Source organism: Carassius auratus, unplaced genomic scaffold, assembly GCF_003368295.1.
Source record: "Carassius auratus strain Wakin unplaced genomic scaffold, ASM336829v1 scaf_tig00038972, whole genome shotgun sequence".
Taxonomy (NCBI): Eukaryota; Metazoa; Chordata; class Actinopteri; order Cypriniformes; family Cyprinidae; genus Carassius; species Carassius auratus.
The window spans coordinates 1-27291 of NW_020526481.1; the positions used below are offsets into that span (position 1 = coordinate 1).

General features: G+C 45.2%; 8 non-coding genes and 2 pseudogenes across 8 annotated transcripts; all 10 read right to left on the minus strand.

Moving 5' to 3' along the window:
• Positions 1-5503: 5503 nt before the first annotated feature.
• LOC113083608 (U1 spliceosomal RNA) lies at positions 5504-5667 on the minus strand. Its single transcript, XR_003283310.1, has one exon. It is a non-coding gene; the product is annotated as a U1 spliceosomal RNA (small nuclear RNA).
• A 374-nt stretch (positions 5668-6041) lies between these two features.
• Positions 6042-6232, minus strand: LOC113083610 (U2 spliceosomal RNA). Its single transcript, XR_003283312.1, has one exon. It is a non-coding gene; the product is annotated as a U2 spliceosomal RNA (small nuclear RNA).
• A 2487-nt stretch (positions 6233-8719) lies between these two features.
• Positions 8720-8883, minus strand: LOC113083617 (U1 spliceosomal RNA). The gene has a single exon (XR_003283315.1). It is a non-coding gene; the product is annotated as a U1 spliceosomal RNA (small nuclear RNA).
• A 374-nt stretch (positions 8884-9257) lies between these two features.
• On the minus strand, positions 9258-9448 carry LOC113083611 (U2 spliceosomal RNA). Its single transcript, XR_003283313.1, has one exon. It is a non-coding gene; the product is annotated as a U2 spliceosomal RNA (small nuclear RNA).
• Positions 9449-11934: 2486 nt separating this feature from the next.
• Positions 11935-12093, minus strand: LOC113083609 (U1 spliceosomal RNA). The gene has a single exon (XR_003283311.1). It is a non-coding gene; the product is annotated as a U1 spliceosomal RNA (small nuclear RNA).
• A 374-nt stretch (positions 12094-12467) lies between these two features.
• On the minus strand, positions 12468-12642 carry LOC113083614 (uncharacterized; annotated as a pseudogene).
• Positions 12643-18682: 6040 nt separating this feature from the next.
• LOC113083618 (U1 spliceosomal RNA) lies at positions 18683-18846 on the minus strand. Its single transcript, XR_003283316.1, has one exon. It is a non-coding gene; the product is annotated as a U1 spliceosomal RNA (small nuclear RNA).
• A 374-nt stretch (positions 18847-19220) lies between these two features.
• Positions 19221-19411, minus strand: LOC113083612 (U2 spliceosomal RNA). Its single transcript, XR_003283314.1, has one exon. It is a non-coding gene; the product is annotated as a U2 spliceosomal RNA (small nuclear RNA).
• Positions 19412-22490: 3079 nt separating this feature from the next.
• Positions 22491-22654, minus strand: LOC113083619 (U1 spliceosomal RNA). The gene has a single exon (XR_003283317.1). It is a non-coding gene; the product is annotated as a U1 spliceosomal RNA (small nuclear RNA).
• A 374-nt stretch (positions 22655-23028) lies between these two features.
• LOC113083613 (uncharacterized) lies at positions 23029-23207 on the minus strand (annotated as a pseudogene).
• Positions 23208-27291: the final 4084 nt, after the last annotated feature.

Below are 27291 nucleotides of genomic sequence, written 5' to 3' on the forward strand. Positions count from 1 at the left end.
TCCGTCAATGCCAGGGGACTTCCCTTTTTTAAAATGTTTTAAAGCTTTCTGAATTTCTAAAACTGTAAAATCCTGGGATAAAAGCACATCTGGGCTCTTTACCTTTTTATTTAAAAAGGTTAAAACTTCCTCTAAAACCCCATTATGAGCCTCTTTTGCACTATATAAATTATTATAAAAGTTTTCAGTTTCATTTAAAATCTCTTTTGTGCCGCTTGCTTCCCTCCCGGTAAAAGTCTTCAAAGCAGAGATTGACCCACCCCGTGTAATAATTTTTTTAAAAAAGTATCTTGTGCATTTCTCCCCTTCTTCTATTTCTCTTTCTTTACATCTTAAAATAACACCCCTACTCTGAACTTCGAATAAAACTGACATTTCTTTCTTGACTTCTTTTATCTCTTCTGTAAAATCCAATCCACTGTTTAAAAGGTTAAAATATCTCTGCAGTCTTTTTTGCAGCCCCATCATGTGTCTTCTTTCCCTGTTCTTTTTCCTTTTCCCTATATTTCTAAAAAACTGTCTTGTCCGGTCCTTAACCACTTCCCACCACTGTGCACGTGTATCATAAAAGTCTTGGAGGGTCTGCCATTGGCTGAACTGCTCCCTATACTCTCTAACCACTTCTTCATCCTCTAATAGGGAACAGTTCAGCTTCCACAGCCCTCCTCCTACCGTCACACCCATGGAAAGTGAAAGGGTGCAAGACAGTATCATGTGATCAGAAAAAAAGGGAGGGGTCAATGTTGCATCGGTTGGCGGGCAGTCCCTTGTAAAAACATAGTCAATTCGAGAGGCTCTGGTGCCATCACCACTGAACCAGGTGAAGCCCTCCTCTCTTTGATGCAGTTGTTTAAAACAGTCAACTAACTTAAAATCCTTGACTAAATTTTGCAATAAAACCGATGTCTTATCGACCTTAAAATCTTCTCCTACTCTCTTCCTATCTGTTTTGGATAAAACACAGTTAAAATCCCCTGCTACTATTAGGGGAGCCCTGCCTAACATGTGGGGCTGCAGGTCTTCTAAAAGCTCATATCTGTCATTTTTTTCTGTAAAACCATACACATTAAGAACCTTAAAATCCCTCCCTAAAAAAGTCAGGTTTGCTAAAAGAGCCCGCCCTTCCCTCACCACAGTGCTATCCTTCACCGTGATGTTTGAATTGTTGATTAAAATAGCGACACCGTCATTTTTGTTGAAGTTGGAGCCACTCCATATTGAGGGCCCCATGGTCCACATCTCCTCCAACTTTCTGTAACTATTTAAAAAGGGCAGAGCACACTCTTGCAGTAAAAACAAGTCTGACTTAAAACACTTTAAAAAGGATAAAATGCTCTGTGCTCGTAAGGTGGACCTCACACTTCTTACATTAATGGTAGAGATAGTGAGGGCCATGAGCAGTATGGTTAAAACAGTATGAGACATTTAAACAGAAGACAAAAAGACTACAAAAATATACTTAAAATCATGTTTTATCTTGTTTCACCTGCCCTTCCTTTCTCACAGATGAACTGGGTCCTGGAGAGCAGGTGCTCGACGCCTCGGGTGCTACAGAGAAATCCTCTTGTAACTCCCTAGGCGACGATGTTCTTAGCTTGATGTGCAAAAAAGATACCTCATTTGGGGACTCTAGGGGCCACATGCGTTCTTGATCTTCCAAATCGGAACTATCAAGCCGCTGTGCTGCCCTAGCTTTTTTCTCCTCGGTTTCCACCAGAGGAGATCCCGCAGGTCTTTTTTGCACTTGAGCATTTGGGAGTGAACACTCAAATTCACTCCCACTGGATTCCTGTACCAACTCTGACACCGTTTGTAGGGAGGAGCTTGTTTCTCCCTCGGTCACTTCTCCTTCCGTGCCTTTTTCCATTTCAATATCTGACTCCGCCCCTATGGCCGCCCCACTTCCTCCTTCCTGCCCAATCCCTGAGGCTGGCTGGGAATTTGAAATTCCCGCCAAAACCTCAGGGACCGCCTCCTCTTTCCTTTCTTCGTTTGTTTGGTGCCAATGTGGGGCGGCCATTTTGAGCTTGTTGGCAAAACTTTTAGGGCAATCTCTGTAGAGGTGGTTTGAATCTCCACAAAGATTGCACCGCCTGCCATTGGTACACTGTTCAAACCCGTGACCAATTTCTTTGCACTTCCCACAAACTAATTCTTGGCATACATCGGCTAAGTGACCAAATTTCCCACATTTCCGACATAACTTAGGCATACCCTGGTAATGAATGTAGCCTCTGTTCTCTCCAAGCACAATCATGGAGGGCAGATGTTTCAGGCCCTGGTAGCCCCCAGCGTCCTCCCATTGTTTAATGGGGATTCGCCAGGAGCATGTCCAGATACCATCTTCATCTAGCACCTTGACTGGCTGGCCTCGAACAGTGCAAAATCTACCCAGCCACACACATATATCTTCACCAGTCACAGTTTCATTGAACATTCTGACAATCACAGTTTTAAGTGTGTTGTCAGAAAGTTTCTCCACCATAAACATAGAGAACTGGGATTTAACAGATTCAAACCTTTGCCAAAACTCACTTAGCAGGGAAGCAGTCTTAAAACTCAAATCAAAACCTTTGTTCAGAGGCAGAGTCATCAAACAATTCAGGTCTTCAGGCTTAAAATGTAAGGTCTTTTGAACAAGCTTTCTGGAAAAGTCCATGCGGGACATACCCAGAAGCTTTCCATCGACCTCCTTGAATATAAAACGCACGCTGTGGTGCCTCCGCATGCCGGCACGAGCAGCCGACATGGTGGAGGCACCACCAGCACGCAGCGGCTAAAACAAACAATAAATTAACTAAATAAATTAGATAAAACCTTCTTACCTTAAAAACAAGTTGATTCTCCGCAAAGCGAGTCGTCTCCAATTAAAAGCCGCTTGTCAATTTACCTCTTGGAGGATAGAGGACTCGTGCCACAAGCCACACACGAGCCTAAAGGTCCACCTAGAGGCGATCGCTGTCTCAACCGTCCGACCAGACCACGTGATCTTAGCCAAAAGGCCGAGAAGCGATGCTGCTAAGACGCAGCAGGGAGGAAGCCGGACACGGCGATGCCCATCTCGGCTTTGGTAAGTTTTGGGAGACCTAAAAACGCTGGGGGATGGTACCCTGATAGCACACATACATCTAGGAGACGTCTATTTGACATATGAATTTACATCTGCAAGATGTAGTTTTAAGGCTGTTTGCTCATCTGCAATACGTCTATTGGACGTCTCCTTTTAGCAGTGTTTGGAAGGTTACTTTGGAAATGTAATAGGTTACAGATTACAAGTTACCCTGTTTAAAATGTTATAGTAGTATAACTTTTTCAATTACTTTATTAAAGTAATGTAACTAATTACTTTTGAGTACTTTTAGATTACTTTTCTAAATTTGTGAAAATTAAATAATAATAAATAAAAACATATACATCAACTCAAATACAGTTATCTAATAAGCATGTGTCATTCCTGTATAATAAACTCCTGAAACATTGGTGTTTTTTTAAACTGCTGTCTCTTTGTATATGATATGATAGGTAAAATGCATGACGTGACACAGAGCAGTTCTAGAAATGATGTTTATGTGCTCATGTACTCCTATATTGAGGCGGCAGAGGCTGACAACACTGCAAGCTTCAGTAGGCCTATTTGTATTAAATGAAACTGCATGTTTTTGCCATTAATTTACAGGAAGGGCGGACTGGGAAAAACAAAAAATTCTGTTAAAATTCTGGAAATTATTAGGGCGTATGTCTCAGAACAGTCAGTGCAATTTGGGAAAGAAATCAGTGAAATCTGTATGTGGATGTGTGTAAATATTCAAATGTAATTGCCTTTGTAATCGTTAAAAATTTCATAAGTAACTTTAATTTAATTACTAATTTTTTCTTCGTAACTGTAACTAATTACAGTTACATTCATTTTGTAATTAAATTACGTAATGCTGTTACATGTAACTAGTTACTCCCCAACACTGCCTTTTAGATGTCAGATAGATGTCAATTAGATGTCTTTTAGATGTTTATGATTTAGAAGGTATATAAAACTGACATCTGAAAGGCGTATGTCAGACGTTTGTAGATGGCAGATGCTTTCCAGATCAACAGTTCTTTAACAGACATCTTGCAGACGTAAGTGTGCTATCTGGGTAGTACCCTCCCCTGTCTACAACGTCACCGGGCCTCGTCCCGATCGGCCTGACGGAAAGTACGGCATGGCTCGTAACTCCCAAACGGTTGGTCGCAGAGCCACGTGCCTTATGACACCGGAATCCTTGGCTCGAGCCGAACGAGACGCAGGTCTCAGATTGGCCCGTCGCTCTGACGAAATTTTCGGGTATTTTGGATTTTGTCGAAAACCTTCTTTTGCAACCTGGCGCCAGGTATTTGGCCCAGTCCCACCCAAATCAGCACAGAAAGCTTCTCTGGAGTCTGAGTGTCAATAATCATCCAAAAATAGAGGAAATTTCCATTCACCTTGGCGAGGGGACCTCAAAACGTGCTAAGGTGGCGTGTCCGAGGTGGCTCGAATGGCTATAACTCCAGGAAGGAGTGAGATCCCTTCACCCAAATCGGCACACCTGTGCAGGGGCTCAGTCCGAGGCCAGGCGAAAAGGGACGCGGCGACAGGCCACTAGGTGGCGGCCGTAAGCTGAAAAATAGGGAAAATGTAATGTAAATGGACAATCAAACAAAGATGAAAACACCTGCAACACTGCGGGATGGTAGTACCCTCCCCTGTCTGCAACGTCACCGGGCCTTGTCCCGATCGGCCTGACGGTGGAACTGCAGCGACGGAAAGTACGGCATCGCTCGTAACTCCCAAACGGTTGGTCGCAGAGCCACGTGCCTTATGTCACCGGAATCCTTGGCTCGAGCCGAACGAGACGCAGGTCTCAGATTGGCCCGTCGCTCTGACGAAATTTTCGGGTATTTTGGATTTTGTCGAAAACCTTCTTTTGCAACCTGGCGCCAGGTATTTGGCCCAGTCCCACCCAAATCAGCACAGAAAGCTTCTCTGGAGTCTGAGTGTCAATAATCATCCAAAAAATAGAGGAAATTTCCATTCACCTTGGCGAGGGGACCTCAAAGCGTGCTAAGGTGGCGTGTCCGAGGTGGCTCGAATGGCTATAACTCCAGGAAGGAGTGAGATCCCTTCACCCAAATCGGCACACCTGTGCAGGGGCTCAGTCCGAGGCCAGGTGAAAAAGGGCGCGGCGACAGGCCACTAGGTGTCGCTGTAAGCGACAACAAAATTAATACGAATCGAAAAAAAGGACAACCAAACAACATGGAGACAGTTACAGCTAGGCTGCAGTCAGTCCAATCTACTTTCAAAGTAAGGTCTGCGCTATGTTCGAACTAAACTACCCACCAGGGTCCGATTTTTCAAGAGCGCAAGTGACTTTGTTTCACAGGCGCACAACACAAATCTCGCATGTGACAGAACTCCCCATTCTGAAAGGAAAATAAATAAAAAACTGTAAAAACCTCTTCTGCTTTGTTTCACCAACAATTTCAGGGGAGAGCGCGAACGCAGTCCCCCACTACCATAAATTATGCAGTCGAGATTCCCGCATTTGGGGAATTCGCAGGGGTCAGCATGGCCGGAGTGCAATGGACAAGCCTCGCCCTGGGTGAACCGCCTTCTTGATCATGGTGTCTCCCCTGCCAGGTAAGTATGAAGGCCCAGGCGGTCAGCCAGAGGTGTGATTTGCATCTCTACCATCCTCACCAACGGTTAGCCCTCCGCCCCCCCTCCAGGAAAGGAAGGACGGGTGCCTTCCGTTACTGGCCTGGAAACTGCCAAGCTCATGGGCCGGTGCTTCCCAACGCCAGTTTTAGATGACTCTCTTTAAACAAACACACCTGATTCGATGCGTCACCTCGTCTGTGAAAGACTTCAAGACCTCAGGTGGGTGCATCGTTAGTGGAAGAGTCCAAGACCCCAGGTGGACACATCAGGAAAAAAGTTTGCAATAAACCACAGCATCTGCAACGGCAGCTCTCATTCCTTGTTCTGCTATTCGACACAATAAATGGCAATCCCCAAAAAGGGAAAGCACACCGTTCCTGGAGACACTGCAATACCAGGCCGATGCATGGAGTGGACGGAGCAAGCCCCGGCTCCAGCTCCGTGATCTAAAAATCCATTTAATATGTAGTCCCCGGATGGGGGACGTATCAGATATTAAACTGATAAGAACAGATACTACACTTGATCTTAGCCAAAAGGCCGAGAAGCGATGCTGCTAAGACGCAGCAGGGAGGAAGCCGGACACGGCGATGCCCATCTCGGCTTTGGTAAGTTTTGGGAGACCTAAAAACGCTGGGGGATGGTACCCTGATAGCACACATACATCTAGGAGACGTCTATTTGACATATGAATTTACATCTGCAAGATGTAGTTTTAAGGCTGTTTGCTCATCTGCAATACGTCTATTGGACGTCTCCTTTTAGCAGTGTTTGGAAGGTTACTTTGGAAATGTAATAGGTTACAGATTACAAGTTACCCTGTTTAAAATGTTATAGTAGTATAACTTTTTCAATTACTTTATTAAAGTAATGTAACTAATTACTTTTGAGTACTTTTAGATTACTTTTCTAAATTTGTGAAAATTAAATAATAATAAATAAAAACATATACATCAACTCAAATACAGTTATCTAATAAGCATGTGTCATTCCTGTATAATAAACTCCTGAAACATTGGTGTTTTTTTAAACTGCTGTCTCTTTGTATATGATATGATAGGTAAAATGCATGACGTGACACAGAGCAGTTCTAGAAATGATGTTTATGTGCTCATGTACTCCTATATTGAGGCGGCAGAGGCTGACAACACTGCAAGCTTCAGTAGGCCTATTTGTATTAAATGAAACTGCATGTTTTTGCCATTAATTTACAGGAAGGGCGGACTGGGAAAAACAAAAAATTCTGTTAAAATTCTGGAAATTATTAGGGCGTATGTCTCAGAACAGTCAGTGCAATTTGGGAAAGAAATCAGTGAAATCTGTATGTGGATGTGTGTAAATATTCAAATGTAATTGCCTTTGTAATCGTTAAAAATTTCATAAGTAACTTTAATTTAATTACTAATTTTTTCTTCGTAACTGTAACTAATTACAGTTACATTCATTTTGTAATTAAATTACGTAATGCTGTTACATGTAACTAGTTACTCCCCAACACTGCCTTTTAGATGTCAGATAGATGTCAATTAGATGTCTTTTAGATGTTTATGATTTAGAAGGTATATAAAACTGACATCTGAAAGGCGTATGTCAGACGTTTGTAGATGGCAGATGCTTTCCAGATCAACAGTTCTTTAACAGACATCTTGCAGACGTAAGTGTGCTATCTGGGTAGTACCCTCCCCTGTCTACAACGTCACCGGGCCTCGTCCCGATCGGCCTGACGGAAAGTACGGCATGGCTCGTAACTCCCAAACGGTTGGTCGCAGAGCCACGTGCCTTATGACACCGGAATCCTTGGCTCGAGCCGAACGAGACGCAGGTCTCAGATTGGCCCGTCGCTCTGACGAAATTTTCGGGTATTTTGGATTTTGTCGAAAACCTTCTTTTGCAACCTGGCGCCAGGTATTTGGCCCAGTCCCACCCAAATCAGCACAGAAAGCTTCTCTGGAGTCTGAGTGTCAATAATCATCCAAAAATAGAGGAAATTTCCATTCACCTTGGCGAGGGGACCTCAAAACGTGCTAAGGTGGCGTGTCCGAGGTGGCTCGAATGGCTATAACTCCAGGAAGGAGTGAGATCCCTTCACCCAAATCGGCACACCTGTGCAGGGGCTCAGTCCGAGGCCAGGCGAAAAGGGACGCGGCGACAGGCCACTAGGTGGCGCCGTAAGCTGAAAAATAGGGAAAATGTAATGTAAATGGACAATCAAACAAAGATGAAAACACCTGCAACACTGCGGGATGGTAGTACCCTCCCCTGTCTGCAACGTCACCGGGCCTTGTCCCGATCGGCCTGACGGTGGAACTGCAGCGACGGAAAGTACGGCATCGCTCGTAACTCCCAAACGGTTGGTCGCAGAGCCACGTGCCTTATGTCACCGGAATCCTTGGCTCGAGCCGAACGAGACGCAGGTCTCAGATTGGCCCGTCGCTCTGACGAAATTTTCGGGTATTTTGGATTTTGTCGAAAACCTTCTTTTGCAACCTGGCGCCAGGTATTTGGCCCAGTCCCACCCAAATCAGCACAGAAAGCTTCTCTGGAGTCTGAGTGTCAATAATCATCCAAAAATAGAGGAAATTTCCATTCACCTTGGCGAGGGGACCTCAAAGCGTGCTAAGGTGGCGTGTCCGAGGTGGCTCGAATGGCTATAACTCCAGGAAGGAGTGAGATCCCTTCACCCAAATCGGCACACCTGTGCAGGGGCTCAGTCCGAGGCCAGGTGAAAAAGGGCGCGGCGACAGGCCACTAGGTGTCGCTGTAAGCGACAACAAAATTAATACGAATCGAAAAAAAGGACAACCAAACAACATGGAGACAGTTACAGCTAGGCTGCAGTCAGTCCAATCTACTTTCAAAGTAAGGTCTGCGCTATGTTCGAACTAAACTACCCACCAGGGTCCGATTTTTCAAGAGCGCAAGTGACTTTGTTTCACAGGCGCACAACACAAATCTCGCATGTGACAGAACTCCCCATTCTGAAAGGAAAATAAATAAAAAACTGTAAAAACCTCTTCTGCTTTGTTTCACCAACAATTTCAGGGGAGAGCGCGAACGCAGTCCCCCACTACCATAAATTATGCAGTCGAGATTCCCGCATTTGGGGAATTCGCAGGGGTCAGCATGGCCGGAGTGCAATGGACAAGCCTCGCCCTGGGTGAACCGCCTTCTTGATCATGGTGTCTCCCCTGCCAGGTAAGTATGAAGGCCCAGGCGGTCAGCCAGAGGTGTGATTTGCATCTCTACCATCCTCACCAACGGTTAGCCCTCCGCCCCCCCTCCAGGAAAGGAAGGACGGGTGCCTTCCGTTACTGGCCTGGAAACTGCCAAGCTCATGGGCCGGTGCTTCCCAACGCCAGTTTTAGATGACTCTCTTTAAACAAACACACCTGATTCGATGCGTCACCTCGTCTGTGAAAGACTTCAAGACCTCAGGTGGGTGCATCGTTAGTGGAAGAGTCCAAGACCCCAGGTGGACACATCAGGAAAAAAGTTTGCAATAAACCACAGCATCTGCAACGGCAGCTCTCATTCCTTGTTCTGCTATTCGACACAATAAATGGCAATCCCCAAAAAGGGAAAGCACACCGTTCCTGGAGACACTGCAATACCAGGCCGATGCATGGAGTGGACGGAGCAAGCCCCGGCTCCAGCTCCGTGATCTAAAAATCCATTTAATATGTAGTCCCCGGATGGGGGACGTATCAGATATTAAACTGATAAGAACAGATACTACACTTGATCTTAGCCAAAAGGCCGAGAAGCGATGCTGCTAAGACGCAGCAGGGAGGAAGCCGGACACGGCGATGCCCATCTCGGCTTTGGTAAGTTTTGGGAGACCTAAAAACGCTGGGGGATGGTACCCTGATAGCACACATACATCTAGGAGACGTCTATTTGACATATGAATTTACATCTGCAAGATGTAGTTTTAAGGCTGTTTGCTCATCTGCAATACGTCTATTGGACGTCTCCTTTTAGCAGTGTTTGGAAGGTTACTTTGGAAATGTAATAGGTTACAGATTACAAGTTACCCTGTTTAAAATGTTATAGTAGTATAACTTTTTCAATTACTTTATTAAAGTAATGTAACTAATTACTTTTGAGTACTTTTAGATTACTTTTCTAAATTTGTGAAAATTAAATAATAATAAATAAAAACATATACATCAACTCAAATACAGTTATCTAATAAGCATGTGTCATTCCTGTATAATAAACTCCTGAAACATTGGTGTTTTTTTAAACTGCTGTCTCTTTGTATATGATATGATAGGTAAAATGCATGACGTGACACAGAGCAGTTCTAGAAATGATGTTTATGTGCTCATGTACTCCTATATTGAGGCGGCAGAGGCTGACAACACTGCAAGCTTCAGTAGGCCTATTTGTATTAAATGAAACTGCATGTTTTTGCCATTAATTTACAGGAAGGGCGGACTGGGAAAAACAAAAAATTCTGTTAAAATTCTGGAAATTATTAGGGCGTATGTCTCAGAACAGTCAGTGCAATTTGGGAAAGAAATCAGTGAAATCTGTATGTGGATGTGTGTAAATATTCAAATGTAATTGCCTTTGTAATCGTTAAAAATTTCATAAGTAACTTTAATTTAATTACTAATTTTTTCTTCGTAACTGTAACTAATTACAGTTACATTCATTTTGTAATTAAATTACGTAATGCTGTTACATGTAACTAGTTACTCCCCAACACTGCCTTTTAGATGTCAGATAGATGTCAATTAGATGTCTTTTAGATGTTTATGATTTAGAAGGTATATAAAACTGACATCTGAAAGGCGTATGTCAGACGTTTGTAGATGGCAGATGCTTTCCAGATCAACAGTTCTTTAACAGACATCTTGCAGACGTAAGTGTGCTATCTGGGTAGTACCCTCCCCTGTCTACAACGTCACCGGGCCTCGTCCCGATCGGCCTGACGGAAAGTACGGCATGGCTCGTAACTCCCAAACGGTTGGTCGCAGAGCCACGTGCCTTATGACACCGGAATCCTTGGCTCGAGCCGAACGAGACGCAGGTCTCAGATTGGCCCGTCGCTCTGACGAAATTTTCGGGTATTTTGGATTTTGTCGAAAACCTTCTTTTGCAACCTGGCGCCAGGTATTTGGCCCAGTCCCACCCAAATCAGCACAGAAAGCTTCTCTGGAGTCTGAGTGTCAATAATCATCCAAAAATAGAGGAAATTTCCATTCACCTTGGCGAGGGGACCTCAAAACGTGCTAAGGTGGCGTGTCCGAGGTGGCTCGAATGGCTATAACTCCAGGAAGGAGTGAGATCCCTTCACCCAAATCGGCACACCTGTGCAGGGGCTCAGTCCGAGGCCAGGCGAAAAGGGACGCGGCGACAGGCCACTAGGTGGCGCCGTAAGCTGAAAAATAGGGAAAATGTAATGTAAATGGACAATCAAACAAAGATGAAAACACCTGCAACACTGCGGGATGGTAGTACCCTCCCCTGTCTGCAACGTCACCGGGCCTTGTCCCGATCGGCCTGACGGTGGAACTGCAGCGACGGAAAGTACGGCATCGCTCGTAACTCCCAAACGGTTGGTCGCAGAGCCACGTGCCTTATGTCACCGGAATCCTTGGCTCGAGCCGAACGAGACGCAGGTCTCAGATTGGCCCGTCGCTCTGACGAAATTTTCGGGTATTTTGGATTTTGTCGAAAACCTTCTTTTGCAACCTGGCGCCAGGTATTTGGCCCAGTCCCACCCAAATCAGCACAGAAAGCTTCTCTGGAGTCTGAGTGTCAATAATCATCCAAAAATAGAGGAAATTTCCATTCACCTTGGCGAGGGGACCTCAAAGCGTGCTAAGGTGGCGTGTCCGAGGTGGCTCGAATGGCTATAACTCCAGGAAGGAGTGAGATCCCTTCACCCAAATCGGCACACCTGTGCAGGGGCTCAGTCCGAGGCCAGGTGAAAAAGGGCGCGGCGACAGGCCACTAGGTGTCGCTGTAAGCGACAACAAAATTAATACGAATCGAAAAAAAGGACAACCAAACAACATGGAGACAGTTACAGCTAGGCTGCAGTCAGTCCAATCTACTTTCAAAGTAAGGTCTGCGCTATGTTCGAACTAAACTACCCACCAGGGTCCGATTTTTCAAGAGCGCAAGTGACTTTGTTTCACAGGCGCACAACACAAATCTCGCATGTGACAGAACTCCCCATTCTGAAAGGAAAATAAATAAAAAACTGTAAAAACCTCTTCTGCTTTGTTTCACCAACAATTTCAGGGAGAGCGCGAACGCAGTCCCCACACTAAATTATGCAGTCGAGATTCCCGCATTTGGGGAATTCGCAGGGTCAGCATGGCCGGAGTGCAATGGACAAGCCTCGCCCTGGGTGAACCGCCTTCTTGATCATGGTGTCTCCCCTGCCAGGTAAGTATGAAGGCCCAGGCGGTCAGCCAGAGGTGTGATTTGCATCTCTACCATCCTCACCAACGGTTAGCCCTCCGCCCCCCCTCCAGGAAAGGAAGGACGGGTGCCTTCCGTTACTGGCCTGGAAACTGCCAAGCTCATGGGCCGGTGCTTCCCAACGCCAGTTTTAGATGACTCTCTTTAAACAAACACACCTGATTCGATGCGTCACCTCGTCTGTGAAAGACTTCAAGACCTCAGGTGGGTGCATCGTTAGTGGAAGAGTCCAAGACCCCAGGTGGACACATCAGGAAAAAAGTTTGCAATAAACCACAGCATCTGCAACGGCAGCTCTCATTCCTTGTTCTGCTATTCGACACAATAAATGGCAATCCCCAAAAAGGGAAAGCACACCGTTCCTGGAGACACTGCAATACCAGGCCGATGCATGGAGTGGACGGAGCAAGCCCCGGCTCCAGCTCCGTGATCTAAAAATCCATTTAATATGTAGTCCCCGGATGGGGGACGTATCAGATATTAAACTGATAAGAACAGATTTTTTCTTTCGAAAAAGTTTTATTGTCACCATTTACATTTTTTCCATTTGCATTTTTTCTTTTTCACACAACATTTTCTTTTTAATCACACATTAAAACAAGCAATATAATATATAATAAATACACATGGTAAAATGAAAGAAACAATCATTTTTAAAAAGCATTTGATTAAAACCACAGTGTTTTGCTTGTTTTTAAAAGTCCATTATTGAGGTGTGTTTAAAAGGTGCGGTCAGTTCCAAAAGTAAAATACAAATTTTAAAAAAAGCAAACAAGCCTCGTATATATATATGTTAATAAAACCTCTTTCATGATAAAACAATAAAAAACACCAATTAAAAATCATCTATTGTGCAAGACCGGGGGTGAGTCCTTATCAAGTGGGTCATCACCCCACTCTCCAGAACAGGGACATGAGATGCTACTTTATGGACTCAGCGGAGATCCCCTCTCCTCCGGCCCGCTGGCCCGCTGTTCCCGTAGCCAGAGTGGTGAGGGTGCATCTACGGGCGGCCAGGGTCGGTGCCTGCCGGGACCCTCTCCGTGCGACCCCGGCCCCCCCGTCCGAATATCGTCGTCCGGTACCCCTGCAGCATTGATGTTACCTTTAGCTCGCATGCATGGAGGGTTACCGTAACGCGCTTCCCCACCAGCAGGTTTCTGGTGGCCCAGATGGCATCCTTGATGACGTTGAGGGTGAGCCAGAGCGAGGTAAATTTCTGTGCCGTCAAGTCCTTCAAGCCCCGGCCCACCCCAAGGATGGCGAGCTGGTACCCGAACTGGGCCCCACCCGCTGGTAGGCACGGGAAATACAGGGGGCCGGTCTTGGCCCACAGGTCCCGCGCAGTGCTGCACTCCCAGAGCAGGTGGTGGACGGTCTCCGGGGAATTGCAGCCGGACCGCGGGCAGATGGGGTTTTTGGCCATGCCTCTGGAGTGCATAACCGCCCTGACCGGGAGGATCTCATGAGCCACCATCCACGATAAGTCCTTGTGCCTGTTCTGGAGAGCGGGGTGAGCCGCGTTCCGCCAAACCTGTTTGGCCTCACTTGGTGTGAGGCCCGGAACTGGACTCACCGGTTCCCGGTCCTGCACAACAGAGATGAGAGACTTGTGTTGAGTTAAAATGGTGACATCTTCACTCTCTAAAAGGTATTTCTTTAAAAACTTTTTTATAAAACTGTACTCTTTGGGCAAGTTAAAAGACACTGGGGTTTTCAAGTCCACTGGTAAAATTTTCAGTGTTCGTAGGTAAGACCCCATCCAAAATCGCGCCATTGCAGCCGTCTTGTTTTCTTTGGATGGGGTCGTGGCATAACTAATGTGCAGGGCGGTGAAGCGGCTGCCTAAAAACAGGTGGGGGTCTGGGAGGCCTTTTCCACCGTTCTCCGGCCTTTTCTTGATGGTCTCCCTCTTCAGGCGCTCCCACTTGGACCCCCACAGGAAGTAAAACACCGCCCTCTCCAGTTTCCCCAGGAACCACCGAGGGGGGCTAAAAACAGAACAGACAAGTAAAATCAGAGGTAAAATCACAGATTTAAAAATTAAAACCTTGCCTTCCATCGTCATCTGTCTTAGTCCCCAAAACCCCAGTCTTTTCCTAACTTTCCCTAACAAGTCAGTCCAGTTTTCCCGTCCACCCCCGTCTTTATCAAATTTAACGCCTAAAATCTTAAAATCGTTGTCTTTAAAAACCAAATCAAGTCCTCCTGTGTCCACGTCTCCCCACGGCCCGAAGAGCTGGGCCTCGGACTTGTTTCTATTGAGTTTGGCGCCCGAGGCCCGACCGTACCAGTCAGTCAAGTCCAGTGCTCTTCGTATTGATAAAACGTCTGTGGCTAAAAGAGTTACGTCGTCCATATATAAAACACAGGTCGCTGTCAGTCCCCCTGTCCCAGGAACGTCCAGTCCTTTGATCCATTTGTCCCTTCTCAAGATCTGTGCCAGTGGCTCGATGCAAGCCACATACAGAAGAGGAGATAAAGGACATCCCTGACGGACACCACTGTGTATGTTCACAGCTTTGGAAAGATGCCCATTTATTAGAATTTTGCTGACTATTCCCTTGTACAGCAGTCCCACCCAGGCTATAAACCTCTTTGGAAACCCCATTTTCTCCAGAACCTGGAAGAGGTACTGGTGCGAGACTCGATCAAATGCTTTTTCAAAATCTAAATTTAGGACTACTAGCCGAATATTTCTGTCTCTCGCGTAACAGATGGCGTCTCTAATCAGCACTAGGTTGTCTGTTATCTTTCTTCCGGGCACAGAACAAGCTTGATCCGGGTGAATCACGTCCTCTAAAACAGTTGACATGCGTGTTGCTAAAACTTTGCTAAAAAGTTTATAATCGAAATTTAAAAGTGTTATGGGTCTCCAGTTTTTTAAGTCAGTCCGGTCACCTTTTTGTGAAGTAAAGAAACTATCCCTATTCTAAAACTGTCTGGAAGTCTGTCGAGGGTCTCAAACTCTTTAAAAACTGTCAAAAGCTCTTGTCCTAAAATGTCCCAAAATGTTAGATAAAACTCCAGGGGAAGTCCATCCACTCCTGGGGACTTCCCCTTTTTAAAACCTCCAAGAGCTTTTTGGGTTTCTAAAATGTTCAAATCTTGGGCTAAAATCTCATTTTGACAGTCGACCCTTTTCTCAACAAATTTAAAACTTCTTTTACGGTGTCTGAGTGTACCTTTTTAAAACTATATAAAGCCCCATAAAATTTTCCACATCCTCTAAAATCTCTTTGTTGTGTTAACCTCCCTATCCCCTGTTTTAACCCTGGTTAACCCCCCACCCCTTGTTATTATTTTCTTAAAAAAATATCTGGTACACTTTTCCCCTTCTTCAATTTCTCTCTCTTTGCTTCTTAAAAGGACCCCTTTACTTTCTATATTGGCTAAAACTGACATTTCCTTTTTTACATCCTGGATTTCATTGTTAAAATCAAAACCATTATTTAAAAGATTAAAATACCTTTGTAGTCTTTTTTGCAACCCCAACATGCATTTCTTTTCCCTACTCTTCTTTTCTTTCCCTATCTTTCTAAAAAACTGTCTCGTCCGGTCCTTTACCATCTCCCACCACTGTGCACGTGTATCATAAAAGTCTTGGAGGGTCTGCCATTGGCTGAACTGTTCCCTATATTCTAAAATTACATTCTTGTCTTCCAACAGGGAACAGTTCAGCTTCCACAGCCCTCCCCCTACCGTCACACCCATGGGCAGTGAAAGGGTGCAAGACAGCATCATGTGATCAGAGAAAAAAAGGGGGGTTAATGTAGCATCGGTTGGCGGGCAGTCCCTTGTAAATACGTAGTCGATTCGAGAGGCTTTGGTACCATCACCACTGAACCAGGTGAAGCCCTCCTCTCTTTGATGCAAAATTTTAAAACAGTCGACTAAATTAAAATCTCTGACTAAACCCTGCAATAAAACCGACGTTTTGTCCACTCTAAAATCCTCCCCTACCCTTTTCCTGTCTGTTTTAGATAAAACACAATTAAAATCCCCTGCTACCATTAGGGGAGCCCTACCTAGCATGTGGGGTTGCAAGTCTTCTAAAAGCTCATATCTTTCGTTCTTTTCCGTAAAACCATATACATTAAGAACATTAAAATCCCTGTCTAAAAAGGTCAGATTTACTAAAAGTGCCCGGCCTTGCCTCACCACAGTGCTGCCCTTCACCAAGATGTTAGGATTATTAATTAAAACCGCAACTCCGTCGTTTTTGTTAAAATTTGATCCGCTCCATATGGAGGCTCCTGCGGACCATAGCTCTTCCATTTTTGTGTACCTAGTTAAAAAGGGCAGAGAACACTCTTGTAATAAAAACAAATCTGACTTAAAAGATTTTAAAAAGGACAAAATACTCTGTGCTCTAATGGTGGACCTCACACTTCTGACATTGATAGTAGAGATGGTGAGGGCCATGAGCAGTAGGGTTAAAAAGGTATGAGGCATTTAAAACAGAAGACAAGAAAAAGACTACAAAAATATGATTAAAATCATGTTACATCTTGTAGCATTTGTCTTTCCTTTTCCCCAGATGAGCTGAGGTCTGGAGGGCAAATGCCTGTCGCTTCAGAGGCCACAGAGGGAACCTCTTGTGGCTCCTTTGGCGATGATGCTGTTAGCTTAATGTGCAAAAAGGAAACCTCATTTGGGGACTCTAGGGGCCACATGCGCTCCAGATCTACCGAATCGGAACTATCGAGCTTATATGCTGCCCTAGATTTTTTCTCCTCCATTACAATCAGAGGAGACCCTGCAGGTCTTTTTTGCACCTGAGCATTAGGGAGTGAACACTCTGTCTCACTCCCGGTGGATTCTTCCACCCCATCCGAAACTGTTACCAGCGATTCTTCCTCACTTTCCTTTCCTTCCATTACCATTTCCTGTTCCGTTGCCTCCGCCCCTGTGGCCGCCCCACTTTCTCCTTCCTGTCCAATCCCTGAGGCCGGCTGGGAATTTGAAATTCCCGCCAAAACCTCAGGGACCGCCTCCTCTCTCCTTTGTTCCTTCGTTTGTTGCCCATGTGGGGCGGCCATTTTTAGCTTGTTGGCAAAACTTTTAGGGCAGTCTCTGTAGAGATGGTTTGTTTCTCCACAAAGATTGCACCGTCTGCCATTGGTACAGTCATCAAAACTGTGACCAATTTCTCTACACTTCCCACAGATTAACTCTTGGCATGCTTCAGCTAGATGACCAAACCTTCCACACTTTCTGCAGAGTTTGGGCATTCCTTGATAATGTATGTAGCCTCTGTTCTCTCCGAGCACAATCATGGAAGGCAGATGTTTCAGGCCCTGGTAGCCCCCAGCGTCTTCCCATTGTTTAATGGGAATTCGCCAGGAGCATGTCCAAATGCCATCTTCATCTAACACTTTGACAGGCTGGCCTCGAACAGTGCAAAATCTACCCAACCAAACACAAATATCATCTCCAGTCACGGTTTCATTGAACATCCTGACAATCACAGTTTTAAGTGTGTTATCAGAAAGTTTCTCAACAGTGAACATGGAGAACTGGGCTTTAACTGATTCAAACCTTTGCCAAAAGTCATTAAGTAGGGAAGCGGTTTTAAAACTAACATCAAATCCTTTGTTCAAGGGCAGAGTCATCAAACAATTCAGGTCATCACATTTAAAAGCTAGGGTCTTTTGGATCAGCTTCCTGGAAAAGTCCATACGGGACATTCCCAGGAGCTTCCCCTCACCCTGCCTGAATAAAAAACGCACGCTGTGGTGCCTCCGCACGCCGGCACGGGCAGCCGACATGATGGAGGCACCAACAGCCTAAAAACTTAAAACAACAATAAATACACCAATAAATAACAAAATAAATAATTAAAAGACCTCACCTTAAAACTTGTTGGAGCCCGAAGCAGCAGAGTTCAATATACCTCTCGAAGTTGTGTGACTCAAGATATGAAACGATCTCGAGTCAGGAAACCTCCAAGAGGCGATCGCAGTCTCAACCGTCCGACAAGATACTTGATCTTAGCCAAAAGGCCGAGAAGCGCCAGGTATTTGGCCCAGTCCCACCCAAATCAGCACAGAAAGCTTCTCTGGAGTCTGAGTGTCAATAATCATCCAAAAATAGAGGAAATTTCCATTCACCTTGGCGAGGGGACCTCAAAGCGTGCTAAGGTGGCGTGTCCGAGGTGGCTCGAATGGCTATAACTCCAGGAAGGAGTGAGATCCCTTCACCCAAATCGGCACACCTGTGCAGGGGCTCAGTCCGAGGCCAGGTGAAAAAGGGCGCGGCGACAGGCCACTAGGTGTCGCTGTAAGCGACAACAAAATTAATACGAATCGAAAAAAAGGACAACCAAACAACATGGAGACAGTTACAGCTAGGCTGCAGTCAGTCCAATCTACTTTCAAAGTAAGGTCTGCGCTATGTTCGAACTAAACTACCCACCAGGGTCCGATTTTTCAAGAGCGCAAGTGACTTTGTTTCACAGGCGCACAACACAAATCTCGCATGTGACAGAACTCCCCATTCTGAAAGGAAAATAAATAAAAAACTGTAAAAACCTCTTCTGCTTTGTTTCACCAACAATTTCAGGGGAGAGCGCGAACGCAGTCCCCCACTACCATAAATTATGCAGTCGAGATTCCCGCATTTGGGGAATTCGCAGGGGTCAGCATGGCCGGAGTGCAATGGACAAGCCTCGCCCTGGGTGAACCGCCTTCTTGATCATGGTGTCTCCCCTGCCAGGTAAGTATGAAGGCCCAGGCGGTCAGCCAGAGGTGTGATTTGCATCTCTACCATCCTCACCAACGGTTAGCCCTCCGCCCCCCCTCCAGGAAAGGAAGGACGGGTGCCTTCCGTTACTGGCCTGGAAACTGCCAAGCTCATGGGCCGGTGCTTCCCAACGCCAGTTTTAGATGACTCTCTTTAAACAAACACACCTGATTCGATGCGTCACCTCGTCTGTGAAAGACTTCAAGACCTCAGGTGGGTGCATCGTTAGTGGAAGAGTCCAAGACCCCAGGTGGACACATCAGGAAAAAAGTTTGCAATAAACCACAGCATCTGCAACGGCAGCTCTCATTCCTTGTTCTGCTATTCGACACAATAAATGGCAATCCCCAAAAAGGGAAAGCACACCGTTCCTGGAGACACTGCAATACCAGGCCGATGCATGGAGTGGACGGAGCAAGCCCCGGCTCCAGCTCCGTGATCTAAAAATCCATTTAATATGTAGTCCCCGGATGGGGGACGTATCAGATATTAAACTGATAAGAACAGATACTACACTTGATCTTAGCCAAAAGGCCGAGAAGCGATGCTGCTAAGACGCAGCAGGGAGGAAGCCGGACACGGCGATGCCCATCTCGGCTTTGGTAAGTTTTGGGAGACCTAAAAACGCTGGGGGATGGTACCCTGATAGCACACATACATCTAGGAGACGTCTATTTGACATATGAATTTACATCTGCAAGATGTAGTTTTAAGGCTGTTTGCTCATCTGCAATACGTCTATTGGACGTCTCCTTTTAGCAGTGTTTGGAAGGTTACTTTGGAAATGTAATAGGTTACAGATTACAAGTTACCCTGTTTAAAATGTTATAGTAGTATAACTTTTTCAATTACTTTATTAAAGTAATGTAACTAATTACTTTTGAGTACTTTTAGATTACTTTTCTAAATTTGTGAAAATTAAATAATAATAAATAAAAACATATACATCAACTCAAATACAGTTATCTAATAAGCATGTGTCATTCCTGTATAATAAACTCCTGAAACATTGGTGTTTTTTTAAACTGCTGTCTCTTTGTATATGATATGATAGGTAAAATGCATGACGTGACACAGAGCAGTTCTAGAAATGATGTTTATGTGCTCATGTACTCCTATATTGAGGCGGCAGAGGCTGACAACACTGCAAGCTTCAGTAGGCCTATTTGTATTAAATGAAACTGCATGTTTTTGCCATTAATTTACAGGAAGGGCGGACTGGGAAAAACAAAAAATTCTGTTAAAATTCTGGAAATTATTAGGGCGTATGTCTCAGAACAGTCAGTGCAATTTGGGAAAGAAATCAGTGAAATCTGTATGTGGATGTGTGTAAATATTCAAATGTAATTGCCTTTGTAATCGTTAAAAATTTCATAAGTAACTTTAATTTAATTACTAATTTTTTCTTCGTAACTGTAACTAATTACAGTTACATTCATTTTGTAATTAAATTACGTAATGCTGTTACATGTAACTAGTTACTCCCCAACACTGCCTTTTAGATGTCAGATAGATGTCAATTAGATGTCTTTTAGATGTTTATGATTTAGAAGGTATATAAAACTGACATCTGAAAGGCGTATGTCAGACGTTTGTAGATGGCAGATGCTTTCCAGATCAACATTTCTTTAACAGACATCTTGCAGACGTAAGTGTGCTATCTGGGTAGTACCCTCCCCTGTCTACAACGTCACCGGGCCTCGTCCCGATCGGCCTGACGGAAAGTACGGCATGGCTCGTAACTCCCAAACGGTTGGTCGCAGAGCCACGTGCCTTATGTCACCGGAATCCTTGGCTCGAGCCGAACGAGACGCAGGTCTCAGATTGGCCCGTCGCTCTGACGAAATTTTCGGGTATTTTGGATTTTGTCGAAAACCTTCTTTTGCAACCTGGCGCCAGGTATTTGGCCCAGTCCCACCCAAATCAGCACAGAAAGCTTCTCTGGAGTCTGAGTGTCAATAATCATCCAAAAATAGAGGAAATTTCCATTCACCTTGGCGAGGGGACCTCAAAACGTGCTAAGGTGGCGTGTCCGAGGTGGCTCGAATGGCTATAACTCCAGGAAGGAGTGAGATCCCTTCACCCAAATCGGCACACCTGTGCAGGGGCTCAGTCCGAGGCCAGGTGAAAAGGGACGCGGCGACAGGCCACTAGGTGGCGCCGTAAGCTGAAAAATAGGGAAAATGTAATGTAAATGGACAATCAAACAAAGATGAAAACACCTGCAACACTGCGGGATGGTAGTACCCTCCCCTGTCTGCAACGTCACCGGGCCTTGTCCCGATCGGCCTGACGGTGGAACTGCAGCGACGGAAAGTACGGCATCGCTCGTAACTCCCAAACGGTTGGTCGCAGAGCCACGTGCCTTATGTCACCGGAATCCTTGGCTCGAGCCGAACGAGACGCAGGTCTCAGATTGGCCCGTCGCTCTGACGAAATTTTCGGGTATTTTGGATTTTGTCGAAAACCTTCTTTTGCAACCTGGCGCCAGGTATTTGGCCCAGTCCCACCCAAATCAGCACAGAAAGCTTCTCTGGAGTCTGAGTGTCAATAATCATCCAAAAATAGAGGAAATTTCCATTCACCTTGGCGAGGGGACCTCAAAACGTGCTAAGGTGGCGTGTCCGAGGTGGCTCGAATGGCTATAACTCCAGGAAGGAGTGAGATCCCTTCACCCAAATCGGCACACCTGTGCAGGGGCTCAGTCCGAGGCCAGGTGAAAAGGGACGCGGCGACAGGCCACTAGGTGGCGCCGTAAGCTGAAAAATAGGGAAAATGTAATGTAAATGGACAATCAAACAAAGATGAAAACACCTGCAACACTGCGGGATGGTAGTACCCTCCCCTGTCTGCAACGTCACCGGGCCTTGTCCCGATCGGCCTGACGGTGGAACTGCAGCGACGGAAAGTACGGCATCGCTCGTAACTCCCAAACGGTTGGCCGCAGAGCCACGTGCCTTATGTCACCGGAATCCTTGGCTCGAGCCGAACGAGACGCAGGTCTCAGATTGGCCCGTCGCTCTGACGAAATTTTCGGGTATTTTGGATTTTGTCGAAAACCTTCTTTTGCAACCTGGCGCCAGGTATTTGGCCCAGTCCCACCCAAATCAGCACAGAAAGCTTCTCTGGAGTCTGACTGTCAATAATCATCCAAAAAAATAGGAAATTTCCATTCACCTTGGCGAGGGGACCTCAAAGCGTGCTAAGGTGGCGTGTCCGAGGTGGCTCGAATGGCTATAACTCCAGGAAGGAGTGAGATCCCTTCACCCAAATCGGCACACCTGTGCAGGGGCTCAGTCCGAGGCCAGGTGAAAAAGGGCGCGGCGACAGGCCACTAGGTGTCGCTGTAAGCGACAACAAAATGAATACGAATCGAAAAAAAGGACAACCAAACAACATGGAGACAGTTACAGCTAGGCTGCAGTCAGTCCAATCTACTTTCAAAGTATGGTCTGCGCTATGTTCGAACTAAACTACCCACCAGGGTCCGATTTTTCAAGAGCGCAAGTGACTTTGTTTCACAGGCGCACAACACATATCTCGCATGTGACAGAACTCCCCATTCTGAAAGGAAAATAAATAAAAAACTGTAAAAACCTCTTCTGCTTTGTTTCACCAACAATTTCAGGGGAGAGCGCGAACGCAGTCCCCCACTACCATAAATTATGCAGTCGAGATTCCCGCATTTGGGGAATTCGCAGGGGTCAGCATGGCCGGAGTGCAATGGACAAGCCTCGCCCTGGGTGAACCGCCTTCTTGATCATGGTGTCTCCCCTGCCAGGTAAGTATGAAGGCCCAGGCGGTCAGCCAGAGGTCTGATTTGCATCTCTACCATCCTCACCAACGGTTAGCCCTCCGCCCCCCCTCCGGGAAAGGAAGGACGGGTGCCTTCCGTTACTGGCCTGGAAACTGCCAAGCTCATGGGCCGGTGCTTCCCAACGCCAGTTTTAGATGACTCTCTTTAAACAAACACACCTGATTCGATGCGTCACCTCGTCTGTGAAAGACTTCAAGACCTCAGGTGGGTGCATCGTTAGTGGAAGAGTCCAAGACCCCAGGTGGACACATCAGGAAAAAAGTTTGCAATAAACCACAGCATCTGCAATGGCAGCTCTCATTCCTTGTTCTGCTATTCGACACAATAAATGGCAATCCCCAAAAAGGGAAAGCACACCGTTCCTGGAGACACTGCAATACCAGGCCGATGCATGGAGTGGACGGAGCAAGCCCCGGCTCCAGCTCCGTGATCTAAAAATCCATTTAATATGTAGTCCCCGGATGGGGGACGTATCAGATATTAAACTGATAAGAACAGATTTTTTTTTTTTTTTTGAAAAAATTTTATTGTCACAATACATTTTGGTTACATGCACACATTTGTTTTGTTAAAACACATTATACAATGGTTGTTGTTGTTGTTTTTGTTGTTGTTGTTTAATGCACAGGATAATTTTTAAATTAATTAATACACAAATAAAAACATTTTGTATTGAGTGTGTTTTTTGTTGTTGTTGTGTGTCTGTAGTGCTAGAGAAAATAAAAAATAAAAACAGTGTTATTAAAATCAAAAGACAGGTTTAAAAACGTTCTCTTCTGTTGTGCAAAAACGGGTATGTCCTTTAAAGAAAAAAGATTAAACCATCAGCTCAGTTCCTCAAAACCAGTCCCAGAGGCCTGACCCTTCTGGGCCCAGAGGAGATCCTCTTAAACCGAGGCACCGCTGTCCCACTTCAGGTGTTTGGGGGCATCTACGGGCAGTCAGGGCTCGTGGCTATGGGGACCTTTCCCGTGTAGCTCTGACCCTCCACATCCGAATGGCGACATGCGGTGTACTCCTGCAGCCTTGATTTGGCTAGCTGGATGGTGGCGTGCAGGGACCCCTGCATGCGCTTCCCTACCAGTAGGTTTCTGGAGGTCCATATGGCGTCTTGGATGCAGAGGATGGTAAGCCATAGCTTAGGGGGTGTTTTTGCTGGCATTTGTTTTTGGCTCACCCCTCCTCTCCCCATTGGGTAGTCTGGGACCCCCCCTACTGGTAGGTACGGGAATTGCTGGGGGCCAGCTGTCGCCCACAGGTCCCTCACAGCGCTGCACTCCCATAAGGCGTGCCTCACGGTCTCGGGGGCGCCACATCCGGACCGCGGGCAGATGGGGTTCTTTGACATGCCTCGGGAGTGCATCACGGCCCTGACCGGGAGGATCTCATGGGCAACCATCCAAGCCAGGTCTCGGTGTCGGTTGTGAAGAGCTGAGTGGGACACATTCCGCCAAACGTTTTGGGCTTCACCTAGAGTGAGCCCGCGTACTGGACACACTTGTTCCCGTTCCTGCACAAGAGAGAGTATAGAGCGATGATTGGTTAAAACAGTCACACTTTCTTTTTCCAAATTAAATTTCTTTAAAAAGTTCTTTATGTGTGTGTATGCTGGGGGTTGGTCAAAGGCAACTGGCATTGTCAAGTCTGTCTGTACAATATTTTGGGTTCTTAAGTAGGACCCCATCCAAAACCGGGTCATGGCTCCTGTTTTGTCTTGTTTGGATGGGGTTCGGGCATATTTTATATGTAGTGCAGTATAAAAAGCTCCTAAAAACAAGTAGGGGTCTGGCACTCCTTTTCCTCCATTTTGGGGTGCTTTCTTCATGGTTGCTCTTTTGAGTCGCTCCCACTTAGACCCCCATAAAAAATAAAACATTGCACGTTCCAGAGATACAAGAAAGAGTCTGGGGGGAAAGAAAACAGAACACAGCAATAAAAACAGGGGTAAAATCACAGCTTTTATGATTAAAACCTTTCCTTCAAATGTCAAACGTCTCAGTCCCCAGAAACCTAGTTTTTTCCGCACTTTAACCATCACGTCATGCCAATTTCCACTCCCTCCCCCGTCTCTGTCAAACTTAATACCCAGTATTTTTAACTCTGTCCTTTTAAAAGTAGTGTCCAGTCCAGCGAGCTCACTAGGTTTCCAGGGACCGTAAAACTGTGCTTGTGTTTTATCTCGGTTCAGTCTGGCTCCCGATGCTTTCCCAAACCAGTCTGTCAGGTCCATAGTCCTCTGTGTTGATAAAACGTCAGTACATAAAAGGTTGACATCATCCATATATAAAACAGTCTTTGCAGTCAGTCCTCCAGTCCCGGGTATAGTCAGTCCACTGATCCATGTATCCCTTCTCAATACCTGCGCTAGGGGTTCGATGCAAGCCACATACAGGAGAGGAGATAACGGACAGCCCTGACGGACGCCGCTGCATATATTTATCGCTTTTGAGAGATTCCCGTTAACTAGGATTTTGCTGGTTATGTCTTTATACAGCAATCCCACCCAAGCTAAGAACCTCCTGGGAAACCCCATTTTTTCCAAAACTTGAAACAAGTAGTGGTGCGAGACTCGGTCGAATGCTTTTTCAAAGTCTAAATTTAAAACTATCAGCCGAATATTTCTGTCTCTCGCATAACAGATGGCGTCTCTTATCAGTACGAGGCTGTCTGTGATCTTTCTCCCAGGGACGGCGCAGGCTTGATCCGGGTGGATCAGATCTGCTAAAACTGTTGACATTCGTGTTGTTAAAAGTTTACTAAAAAGTTTACAATCAAAGTTTAAAAGGGTTATAGGACGCCAGTTTTTTAAATCTGTCTTGTCATCTTTTTTGTGTAGTAGGGTCATTATTCCTATCCTAAAACTGTCAGGGAGCTGGTCGATCTTGTCAAAGTCATTAAAAACAGCCAGTAAGTCTTGTCTTAAAATGTCCCAAAAGGTCAAATAAAATTCAAGAGGGAGTCCATCAACTCCAGGAGTTTTCCCTTTTTTGAATTTTTGAATACTTTTGTCTATCTCAGAAATGTTAAAATCCTTTGTCAGACTGGTATTTCCATTTATTGTTTTCTCTATGCTTGTTAAAATTTCGCTCAAAATGCTGTTGTCACTTGCCTTTTCTTCATAGAGTTCTTCATAAAAGCTTTCTATTACTGATAAAATATCCTTTGTGTCTGTCATTGTTTCTCCTTCTTTATTTCTTAATTTAAATATTGCTCTACCTCCATCAATAACTTTCTTAAAAAAGTATCTGCTGCATTTCTCGCCTTCCTCTATTTCCCTTTCTTTACTCCTGAAGAGAACACCTCTACTTTTAACCTCCGCTAATTCTGACATGTCTTTCTTAACTTCCTTAATTTCTTCGTTAAAATCAAAACCCTGGCTAAGAAGATAAAAGTAACGTTGTAGCCTCTTTTGCAGTCCCACCATTCGTCTTTTTTCTTTTAATTTTTTCTTTTTCCCTGCCCATCTAAAAAAAGTCTTGGTCTTTGCCTTTACCATCTCCCACCACTGTGCTCGTGAATCATAAAAGTCTTGTAAAGTCTGCCATTGGCTGTACTGCTCCCTGTAGTATGTTGTGATCTCTGGGTCTTCCAGCAGGGAGCAGTTCAGTTTCCATATCCCTCCACCTGTCGTCACACCTGTGGGAAAAGAAAGGGTGCAAGAAAGCATAGCGTGGTCTGAAAAGAAAACGGGCATTAGTTTAGCATCCACTGGTGTAAGGTCTCGCGTAAAGATATAGTCTATACGGGAGGCTTTAGTGCCATCACCACTAAACCAGGTGAATCCTTTTTCCCCAGGATGCATGGTTCTAAAACAGTCAGTCAATTTAAAATCCTTTATAATGTTCTGTAGTAAAATTGACGTTTTATCCATTTTAAAATCCTCTCTCTCCCCTTTTCTATCATTTTTACTTAAAATGCAATTAAAATCCCCTGCTAAAATAAATGGGGTCTTTCCTAAAAGGTGGGACTGCACGTCTTCTAAAAGGTCGTTCCTTTCATTTTTATCTGTAAAAGCATACATATTTAAAATATTAAAATCATGTCCTAAGAAGGACAGATTTATTAAAAGAGCTCTCCCATCTCTCACCACTGTGCTACCCTTCACCAAGAGCTGAGGATTTTTTATTAAAATGGCTACTCCATCGGCTCTGTTAAAATTTGATCCACTCCACACAGATACATGGGGCCATTGTTCTTCCCATCTCCTATAATTGGACATAAAAGGTAAAGCACATTCTTGTAAAAGCAGGATATCGCTATTTTGGGTTTGTAAAAAGGATAAAACCATTTGAGCTCTCAACTGTGACCTCACACTTCTTACATTTAAGGTGGAGAGTGTGAGTGTCATGATAAAAACAGTTAAAAATGATAAATACAACATTTTAGAAGACATAAATAACTAAAATTTCAATTAAAAAGGATATCTGTATCTTGTGAAACCAGCTCTTCTTCTTTTCCCCTATTTGGGGAATCCGGAGATTGAAGCTGTTTCCCCCTTGAGCTAGCCCTAGGGGTTGATGTTTGGAGTTCTATTGACAAGAAAGATATTTCGTTTGGGGAACCGAGTGGGAAAAGCCGGTTCAGATCCCCTGATGAGAAGGAATCTGAT